An 11563-nucleotide genomic window follows, 5' to 3' on the forward strand; every position below is an offset into this window, starting at 1 on the left:
CGGATTGATCAGAATAACCTCAATATCGACATAGTACACAATTTCCGTATCTGTCGCTTTCCAACATTGATCTCGCGTCGAAAATGTAAACTTCACATCTGGATAGAGATCCATGATGTACATTTCGACAGCTTTGTTCCACTTTTCAATATTCAAACGCAACATATGTCGAAAAAATCCCAAATCTTTGAGTTCAACGGCTAGCATTGTTTAGGTGTATAGAATCAATTTTCAAGTTACTACCTATATAACATTTTCTACCAAACAAACAAACACATGTTAACGTTTCAACAAGTTTATTCAATATTTTGCACATCGACAATTGACAGGCACGCAGTGACAGGTCCAGCATCGGTGCATTCGGTTTATACGTCGCTGTGTTATTTTGCCCACGCTGAGAAAGAATGGAGGACGTTTCGCCACCGCAATTTCAGCTTCCCAGTCTTCGGTTTTCGTTTTTGGAGTTACCACCCCGATGCTGGTATTTTCTGAAACAGAAAAAGCAAAAGTTAACAACTAAATGAACAATGCTTACAATAAAAACTGCTATGAAAACACAATATCTTATCAACACAACTTACTTTTCATCTCGGACTGGCTTATTTCTAAGTCCCAATTCTCAGTCTGTGGAACTTGAAATTTATTTGCTGGTACAGACATGTTGTCGCTTTGGTGTTTAAATCAAAAATGATTTGAATCAATAGTCATGTAGCGCATTTTATATTCAGCGACTGTTTGAGAACCACTAACCCAAAGTTGTTGTCACTTGTGTTCGTGTACAGAATATTGAGAATTTTGTTTGCAGTATTGTATTGACAAGAAACAAAGTTGTACTTTGTTTGCACCAAACGCTCAATTTCATCACGAAGTGTCGCTGAGTCATCTTGCTGCGAGACCTCAAGAATGCTTCTCATGCGAAATGAGTCAAGTTGTTTGTTCCAAAAATCAGTAGTGCATTTGGGTACGAGTGTTTGACCATAACGTTTGATTAGACACGAAGCCAGTTTGTCATGCGTATTCTTTGAAAATGTTAGTACTCCAATCATACTTAAGGCTTGTGTCAAGTAATAGCTCGTAGCTGCCATATCTTTGGTACATGTTCTTGAAAAATAAAGGTGACACTGATGAACCTCATTGCCGTAGTTATCTTCGTAATCGGTTTGTTCGCAAAGCAGAAAATCAAACCCATTGCTGTGTGAATCACTAAACCTGAGCTTCACAAACTGTATGTATTCAGGTTTAGATATATGAATGACAACTTGTTCTAGGTCTGTTTGTGTGAAATCAACAGGCAAAACATGTTTTTCGTTGATAACAATGTAACACGATGAATCAAAATCAAAGTTTTGATTTATGTGTGTTGCTAACAACTCGGGTTGGTTTGATTTGATGAGTGCATTTAATTTGCTTTCGCCTTTCCGTTCGATGCAACGAGCCATATCTGTTTTCAAAACCTACTTTTTCAAGCTTATACCACTAACTTTGTAACATGACGGGTTGTATATAAAGCCATGCAACTTATTCAATGCGTCTCATTTACAATCTGACAACAGAAGCGACAACATGTCGGTCCAAACATTGTGCGAAAAATTCATTCGCGAGAAAAGAAATTTCAATGCGAATGGTCACCAAAAGAAGTACATGTTTAGCGTTACATGTCCTTTCACAGATGTCGAGGGACTGCGTTTTACGTCGATAACTAACAGTCCGTATGACTACTTGAACTACAAGCCAACGCTGGACCATGTGTTTCTCGATGAACCGACACTAGCTGCGTTTGAACGATATGTTGACTTGATGTTTTCTGTTGCCGATGAAAAGATTGATATGTGCTACTTCAAAATATTGAAAACATTAGTACCAGAACATTTCGCAACTCTTAACGAGCGCATAAAGAAGGGTAGATACATGCAGTCGAATCCCACGTTAAACTACAGACTGCCGATATGCATAATACCAGTGTTGGAGTTGCATGGAATCGAGGAGTTCAGCAAAGTTTATTCTGTGAAATCGACTTGTCTTTCTTTGGAAAGGACTCAGATACGATTGAAGCTGAACACCTACTTTCGAGCAGTCATGACATTACTCGATTGTACGGAAAACGATATCGTGGAAATATTGGTGAAAAAAGGAGTGCTACCGAGTAAAAACTTTCAGCTTGTCAGTACACAGAAAGAGCTCACAATAGGTCTGAAAATTGTGAGAAGCTGTGGTGAAATATACGAAGCGTTGCAAACTGGCATCGAAATGAGAGAGATGAATGCTAACGTATACTCACTGCAACCAAAATATGGATATCCAAATACAAATTTGTGTCAGGCGTTAGAGGTTTTGTTTGTGATGCATCCTTTGTACATAAAGCATTGGAAGAGTCTTCAAATTGAAACGGAGCTGATTGATGGGGGAAAGGGAAGACTAACCAATGCTATTCCTAATCGTAAACGCAAATTTGCTGAACATTCAAAGGATCAGTCCAGTCTCCCCAAAAAGATGCTTTGCAAAACACAAGAACAAACATGGAATTACTTGCCTTGTTCTGATAAGAAGGCGTGTTCGGAGCAAAACGAGATAATCAGTATGCCGGTCGATTTGGCAGTCGTGAAAGAAGAAATCGTGGAAACGTTCACCCCAGAACAAGAGGTACAAGAAAACCCGATGCCCGTAAGCGATATGTTGCCCGAAGAAGACCCATGTAAAGTTTATTTCATCAATCAGTGTCAAAACGAAGAACACGAAGATATGCTCTCTCAAGCGGTTAGAACATGCATTCCCAACATTCACATCCCACCGAACTTTGTCGCATTTTGTGTGTCGAAGGAATTGCTGACAAACGGCCTCGTTTTGTACATTCCTGCAGATTTTGTGTTGTAGTCTGTTGTGTGCAAATTTTTTGTTATATAGCTATTACATGTGTTTTGTTAGATGAATGAAATAAAAACCAGCAATGTTGCGCTTCATACTATTTGTCTTGTTTGTGTCTCTATGTAGCTGTAACGATAACTGCTTCAAGAAATCGCCAGAGCGCGATCTGGGTATATACAATGGTGCATTCTCAATCGTTTCCTATGATGATGAGCTAGACAAGTTACGCAAAATTGTATATATTCCTGAGAGAATGTACACAACGCAATATGATATTCTCGAGGCCATACGAAAAGTCATAAATCAAAATTTGGGCGTGAAAGACAATTATTTGACCATTGATAATCACAGGGACAGGTTTTGTTTCCAAATCAAAGGCAAACTCTTTTTGATTTTGACCCCGAATATAGGTAGGATGCTAGCTACCGATTCTCTATGGCGATTCTTGGTACCAGACAATACATCTAATCATGTTGCAGACATCGAAAAACGCAGTAGCGATAATGATTCCGTTACATCGACAGTTTCAAACGAAATTGACACACACACAAACAGCGAAATGGAAAACACAACGCTTGCTTATATCCCCAACAATGGTTCGACAACCACAAAGGTTAACAAAAAAAGCACGCAAGCAACACTGAGAGTTGCACACGAAAATACCACTAAAACATTAAGTAAAAAACATAACACATCAGTTGTCAATGCCCTTAGCGATGGTTCAACAACCACAAAGGTTGAAGAAAATAGCGATCTTGGCACATCGATAGTTGCAAACGAAACTAGCACACAACAAAACTACAGTGAAAACCATAACATAACGAGTGGTAATATCACTAACAATGGCTCAACAGCCACAAAGGCAAACGAAAATAGCGAAACAGGATCTGTCCTTGTTATAATCGAAGTTGTGTTTTGCATTCTAGCCGTGTTTGCAATCGTTCTTGGACTTATAGGATTTGTGTATAACGTTATAAAAAAAACACAGGAACTAAAATAAATATAAAACACACTTATACAAACGGATCTTGTCATTCTTGATGTTCTAAGCCAACCATGCGGTCGTTTATCATTTTGTGTTTTTTCATTGTTGTCCGCGCAGACACAACAGTTCAAAGCGTTTCTTCAACAACCACATCGAGAGTTGCAAACAAAACTAGCACACAACAGAACTACAGTAAAATCGATAACATAACGAGTGGTAATATCACCACCAATGGCTCAACAACCACAAAGGCTAACGAACATGGCGAAAAAGGATCTGTCGACGTTGTGTTTTGCATTCTAGTCGTGTTTGCAATCGTTTTTGGAATAATAGGATTTATGTCGTACGTAATAAAAAGATCATAAGAACTAAAATAAATATAAAACACACTTAAACAAACGGATCTTGTCATTCTTGATGTTCTGAGCCAAGCATGCGGGCGTTTATCATTTTGTGTTTTTTCATTGTTGTCCGCGCAGACACAACAGTTCAAAGCGTTTCTTCTTACGGTTTACAAAACTGTTATTGCAATGTGTGTGATCCGACTAAAAGTATTGGTAAAATATATGATGGATCTTGCTACTTTATCAGTATTGAGCAACAGTTCAAAGTTGGAAACCAGTTTTCAACGAACGTCAATGTACGTAAAACTGTAAACAGCACCGACTATAATGCATACGATGTGGTCATTTTTGGACATAAAAACATTCATCTAAAAACGGTTTTCACTCAAGTAAGCAACGAATTTATTTTAAACAACATCCAAGGTTCTATCAAGATAGCGCTGTTCAACAACAAAGATAGGCCTGCTCAATGCGTTCATTTGTTCAAACGAAAATATTTGGGCATTTCATGCGAAACGGCTAACGTAGCGCTGTTAAAAGCGGATCGAGGAGAGTTTGTGACTGTGTCACCTTTCAATCCGCGTGCGTACAAGACATGTTCATTTGACGAAAACGCAGCAGCGTCGATCACATCACCTAAAACTTGTTTCGTGGTGAATGAAGATGGCCAGTGCTTACCAGCAGTGCTGCAAACAGAAGAAGAGTTGCAAAACGCTTTTGACTATCTGATTAACAGAACGCACGACCCGAAGGTGAATGCAATATCTCAAAATTTGATGTTCAAAATTGACAGTCTGAACGAAACGCTCGAATTAAACGATTACGCGATAGTCTATTCGCGAGTGTCATATGATGAGAACAATACGTGCTTGTATATCGACGTGAATGAAAAATCTATTTCGTATGAAGATTGTACAACAAAACGAACTCTGTGTCAGATTAGAATTCCTGGTATGGGACTGGATTCACCGAGTGACGATGATTCCAAAATAAACAGCTTTTGGGTCTTATTTATTGCACTAACATTTGTGGTTGTTTCTTTGGTTATAGTTATAGTTATTGCGTATGTGTTGCAAGGATTTCAATCTAGACGTTTACAAACTACTACAACAGTTCAAATAACAAGCGCCTAACTCGAGTATAAAAACCATTCACGCAAAGTCAGTAGTTGTCATAACGTAAAAAAATGATCAGCTGTGAGTTTGTGGCTGCGATGGTAGCAAATTACTTGGAATGCAAGCAGTTTGAGGACTCAAATGACACTCTTTGTGACATCGTCGAATGTGTGATTTTGCTTGTAAATAGCACTGTTACGATGCATGTTCTTACAAAAGATGAACTGACCATAGCTTGTTTTGATGAAGACTATTTCGCCGAATTGCTTGAACAAAAGCTGAACAACGTTTTGAGCTGGGATGTGTTTGTGACTGCATTTGTTTTGTTTGCGGCCGTCGTACGTGAAATATCGAATTACAACGCTGAAGGCTTCTACCACCTGAATAAACTACAGAACGTGTTCCGTAAATATAGACTTACTGACTGGGTTGCAAATCAACCTGGTAAATGGACATCGTTTATACAGTATTGTAAGCGAGTTTGTTGAATAAAAAGTAGAAAACAGAAAAATACGTTTTTGGTTGTTTTATTCATATGTTCAATCATCACATTCACGGTCGCTCTGTAAACTAAACGATACATTTGATTCCAACTCTACAAACAAATCGTTTTTATCAAAAATGTTTTTGATACCAATCATATCGATGATTTCCTTGCACATAGCACAGCCGTTGGATTTCAGTAAATCATATTTCTTTTCAGTCTCGCCATCTCGATCAGAAATACTGAAAAGCAGTTTCGTTTCATCTAGTGTATCCCGTATTATTAGATCGACATCGGCGTAATTATCGTCGTTGATTTCGACGTTTCCAACAACATCTTCAACAAGCATTAAGTACACGCTAAGATGAACTGTGATTCCAAAGCACGTTAGTTTAATTTCGTACTTAAACTCAGGTCTTGGCTCGAAATAACAATTTGACCAACCCGGTTGAAACGTTTCAGATCTATACGCATAGAACTTCTTAACTTTGGGCTTTTCCGTTGATGTGATGCTCAAATACTTCGATACTATTTCCCACAACTGTTTTGCATCAGCTTGTGACTTGATTTTCCTTTTCCTTTTTTCAATGCGATCATACTTCGACATTTGCGGACGAGCATAAGATGACCATCTGCGTCCAAAGTACATGTTTTGAAATGTAACACTTTCCGATATTAACTGACACTTAAATGGTTTGTGATCGAAATCGTTACAAAATGTGCATATATATTAGCGCTACGCAGAGTTAACTTCATTTGTTGATGTTTGCGACTATATTTCTTGGCATTTTGCTTATTCAATTAATCATCGAAGAACGAAACCCAGATTTTTGGGATCGCAAAAAGACTAAACTTGACAACAACAAGAAGCCATGATCGGTGTTACAATGCTTGCGATTATCTGTATTCAAGACTTACGATGGTGGTTTTCTGTTAGAAAAATACGAAAAGAATGCATACAGGTTATGAAAGAACTTCGTGAACGCTTTCAAGCAAATAGTTGCTGTGATTGCAAAGACTGCAAAAAACGTATGGCTCAACTTCACCTGGAAAAAGAGCAAGCAGTGAAAGACTCGCGTACTTGTATAATTTGCTGCAATGAAGAGAAAACCTTTGCCGTAGCACCATGCATGCACCTTTTCTGCGTACACTGTTGCTGGCACATGCATATATACGGGAACAAATGCGCTGTTTGTAGATCTGAAATATTTGATTGGAAGCGGATTCATTGGACTGATTAGTGTTATGACTTTTAGTGCATGCTTGTGTGTGTATTTGTTTGAATAGTATCGTCAAATAAAATGTTGAAATGCATTTTATGTTTTGGTTGTTAGTTTGGTAGAGAAGATGCAAGTATATTGACGTTTTGGGTTTTATCTTGCTGCGTGAAGAAAACAAACACGCGTGTTTACTGTTTTTGCTCTTTATTTTCAACATACAACAAACAAAATACGACATTTAGTTCATAACATTTTCTTCTCTGCGCTTTCGGCTCAAACTACGACTGAACACTTTTGTAAAGCTTCTCTTTCTAGTTCTCGACCGCTTTTCATCGTTTTCGCTAGGTTCGTTGACAGACATTGGTTTTTGGTTTTCCTTAGACTCGTTTTCTCGTCTTAACAATTCGTTATCATACGCGGTTTTGTTGTGAAATGTAAGAAGTTGTGGAATGCGTTTAAGAAACATCACCACTTCTGTCATGCCTAGGTGCTCAGCGAGTTCGATCATGTTTACCAGACTAGAGATTGACTGCCAATCCGAGTAATCTAGCGTGAGACCGTTACATTGGTACTCAGACAGGTTCATGAGAATTTCAAACACGTTCATCAATTCTTGAACACTGTACTTCGGCTGAATCTTGACATGATTTGTCTTAACGTTAGTGAACATTTTCACAATTGCTGCTGGGTATGATCTTTGTTCTTTGCCCACATAAAATACAACCCTGTCTTTGCTTTGTTTAAGCGACTGAATGAGCTTTGAAGAGATTTCAATACCAATATCGTACTTCAGTTTAGTGAACAAGCGATTAGTGGCTTCGGTGTCAGTGACACGATTAATATCTTTAATGTTTATGGTTGACATGGTTGTTGGTTGTGTGCGGGTTTAGCGTTTCTATAGAAAAAACTATCCTTAAATAGATTTTTATCTCAATTTTCCAAACCGTAATTTGTGATTGCATAGACAGTTAAACATCCACAAAAAGTCGTGTTTTTTCTTAAGCTGGGCATCACCTCCTATAGTGTTGATCATGACAAGAAAAACATAAACGCCTAGAAGCGAATAAGGACATAGTGACGTGTTTCTCGAATGTTTGTATGTATCGTAAATAAACTTGATGTATGTGGAATTGTTAACCGTACTTTCGTCAAACAGAGAGAAAAAATTGTAAGCTTTAAGTCGGTTGTATCCACAAATAGGATCGCCAAATACTGAATCAAAATGGCTTGTAATTTCGCTAGTTGTCAATTTTTGAACAACGACATGCGTTCATCGTCTTTGAACTCATTGAGAACCATTGTGACACACGTTTGAATTCCACACCCGAGTTTTGAGTTCATTTCTACTAGCTTGCTTTCGAATATTCGTATTGGTTCTTCATATTCTGTTATGTATTGAAAAATGCATAGCGAGCATTCGTGGTGATGTCTAGAGTACATGGGTGAAAGCAAGTAGGTGTTTTGTGCTAACTGTTCGTCTTCGTCAACAATCAAAACCTCGTCAATATCCATTGATAAGGCAACAAATGTTTACAGTTCATTGATACAATTTATTTACAACATATACAAAAAATGTAACACACACAAGTCAACATAATCATACAATATTGCAACAACGTAGTCATTCGTCATCATCGCTCAATTCTAGATCACTGAGTATAGTCTTTTCCTTTTTCGGTTTCTTTGCAGCTTTCGTTTCACCAGATTTGCGCATTCTTTTAACAGCCAGACCGTTCATAATTTCCTTTTCATCATCGTTTAGCGTATCTGAGATTTCTGTATCGGAGATGTCGATATCGGCATATTTGCGTTTTTCCTCAACATTGGAAGATTTTATTCGCTCTATTAGCGCAAACATGTTTTCGTCTTCCCCAGAACCGAGTATTTTGTTAATCACATCAATTGGAATTCGATCGAAAACGTTAGAGCTCACAGTCTTCACAACATCGTCCTGCAGGTTTTTTGTTTTCTTGATGCCCTTTATCAGATTCTGCGTTCTTACTTTGAGGCTTTTGTACTGCGCTAGTTTGGCATCAATCTGTTTTAGTTTCTCTGAAAGTTCTTTTATTTTCAAATAATCGTTAGGCGACAAGAAGACACCTGACTCGACTTCAGAAACCAAATTCCTTTTTACGCCGTGATTGAGTACAGTGTTCGCAAACTGCTGTATTCGTTCTCGGTTGTTCGTTTTTATAGCATAGCTCGAGGTCAACATTGCTTGTGCCATCGTAGAAAGTGATTGCGAGTGTGCTTATTTTGTTAACTGCAGCTATATATATACGCTTGAAAAATAATGCACGCCTTACTTGTTCATCATTGGCTTGAATAATCGAATGTAGTACGCCTCTTTGGCTTTACGCACGTGCTTGTCTCGCTCTGTCTCCAAAACGAATACAGTGTACCGTTCCTTAACATCGCACAAGTGTTTCCCACATTCTATCAAATGGTCAGTAGCTCGACACAAATGCTGCTCTGTTCGAATATGAGAGTTGTGTGTGTGAATGCGTTTTCTCAGATTAACGGTCTCGCCAATATACTCACCGCCGCAAGTGTTGCACTTCAGAACATATATAACATCTTTTGATTTACAAGTCAAGTTCTCTCCATCTTCCACCTTATACACAAAACCACATTTAAACTGAAAACTATTTCCACTCTTTATTTGAGAACATAGAGTGCAGCGCTCACCGTTACATGGTTTAACTTTGTAGTCCATCAACAACTCGAAATAGTGAAATTATGACTAAACATGTGTTTATGCGTTTTTTGTTACAAAAACATGAAGATGAGCTGGTGCTGTGAAATTGATTCTTTGTTCCTGCATAGCACAAGTAATGTCAAAACACGAACAGTTTTGCGAATTTAGCTGACTGATATGTAGAATTTTACTTATTGTTGTGAAACAAAACTCGATTGTCAAGTCGAATATGAACACGTTTTCGTCTCCAATATCGTCTAGTATGGTTTCAAAAATGCTTTCGAGCAGTTCTTGTTCATTGATCAAAACGCTGATGCATTTAAAAACGTGGATGGAAAATTCTTGAGTGTTACCAATGCTCTCGCGTTCAATGGTATACATGTTGTTATACGAAGTCATTGTGAGTTATGACAATAGCGGATACAAACGCTTTGATATATGTTAACTCTTTACAACAGTATCGTTATGCCGAGCTATGCTGTGTAGTACAATTATGAAGCAAATAGCAGCTATCACAAGCACAATGAATCCACCAACGCTAACAGCGACAGTTTCCCACAACGTTAGTTTTTTAAGTCCCGGTTCGTCATTCGATGCACTTTTACCAAACAATACCTCGCAAATTGTGAGTCCTTTTTTGCATTTTTCGAATGAAATTGTCTTTGATCGCATGTCGACAAACGTGCATTCGTGTTCACTGATTGCTTTTTTGTTGTACACAATGAAGTGTTCGCTTGTGACAGAACTGTCATCTATATTTTTTATTTGAAACTTTGCCTCACTCATATTGTGTGCCGTGTTCTGAGTAATGCTAACCAAATATGAAACTAACTTATCATCCAAATCGTAAACACTCGCAATACTTGAGTGCGAACAATTTGCATCAATCCGAAAACATTTGCCATTTTCCGCTTTCACAGCACCAATATCGCAGTATGTGAAATTAGCCAATTGTATTTGTGGTACGCGAATGAAATGACCATTTCTCGCTATAAGCACAGCATTCGTGCTCTCGGTACAATTCTCAATTTGATACGTATTTCTGAATAACGACATACAAATCTTATCAACAGTTGTGCCATCTTTGGTGCTGAAGACAGTAAGTCGATATGATGAAGCCTTTTTCGCGAGAATAACTTCGTTACTCACTTGTTTCACTATTTGACTTAGCATCGCACGTAAAGCATGATTACGTTCGTTGATAATCAAGAGTGTGTATTCACGAAACGGAGAAAAATGCGTATTAGAGGAAATCTTGAATGATGAATCCAAGTCGATGAAATAGCAACGATTGTTATGTACTTTGCCAATTGTAGTAGAACGATTACATGCTATGCAGTAACAATTTTGCAATCCATACGTAGATACTTCTGCAACGGTCTGCTTGTTGTGCTTAATTCCCATTTTATGCTTGTTGATAGCATCTTGCATATTTTGAAATTGTTGGTTAACGATGTTATCGTTTTTAACTGGCAGACTAACGTTGAGTTTTGGCTTGTTAAGAGCATTTTGAATTTTGTGAGAAGTTTGGTTAACAACAGTATTTTTTTTAACTGGCGGACTTATTTTGTTTTTTGGCTTGTTGGTAGAAGTTTGAATATCGTAAAATGTTTGGCTAACGAAAGTATTGGCATTTTGAATATCGTGAATTTTTTGGCTTACGATAGGGTCAACGATAGGTTTGTTTGTTACTGACAGTACTTTAGTGTTTTTGAAAAAAAAGTCAGAAAAATCGATAATTGGAACATTTTCAGCGCTTTGCTTTTCATCCAAATTATCGTCAGAGTAATCCTCATCAAAGTTATCCTCGTCAGAGTAATTCTCGTCAGATTGATCATAGTCAAAGTCGAACTTA

The 11563-nt window shown here is 37.8% G+C and overlaps 1 long non-coding RNA gene across 1 annotated transcript; it reads right to left on the reverse strand.

Moving 5' to 3' along the window:
* Positions 1–279: 279 nt before the first annotated feature.
* LOC127857142 (uncharacterized) lies at positions 280–1247 on the reverse strand. Its single transcript, XR_008038349.1, has 2 exons — positions 582–1247; positions 280–488 (listed from the first exon to the last, which is right to left on the reverse strand). It is a non-coding gene; the product is annotated as an uncharacterized LOC127857142 (long non-coding RNA).
* Between the last annotated feature and the right edge of the window lie 10316 nt (positions 1248–11563).

The sequence above is a fragment of the Dreissena polymorpha genome, chromosome 14 (genome assembly GCF_020536995.1).
Source record: "Dreissena polymorpha isolate Duluth1 chromosome 14, UMN_Dpol_1.0, whole genome shotgun sequence".
Classification (NCBI taxonomy): domain Eukaryota; kingdom Metazoa; phylum Mollusca; class Bivalvia; order Myida; family Dreissenidae; genus Dreissena; species Dreissena polymorpha.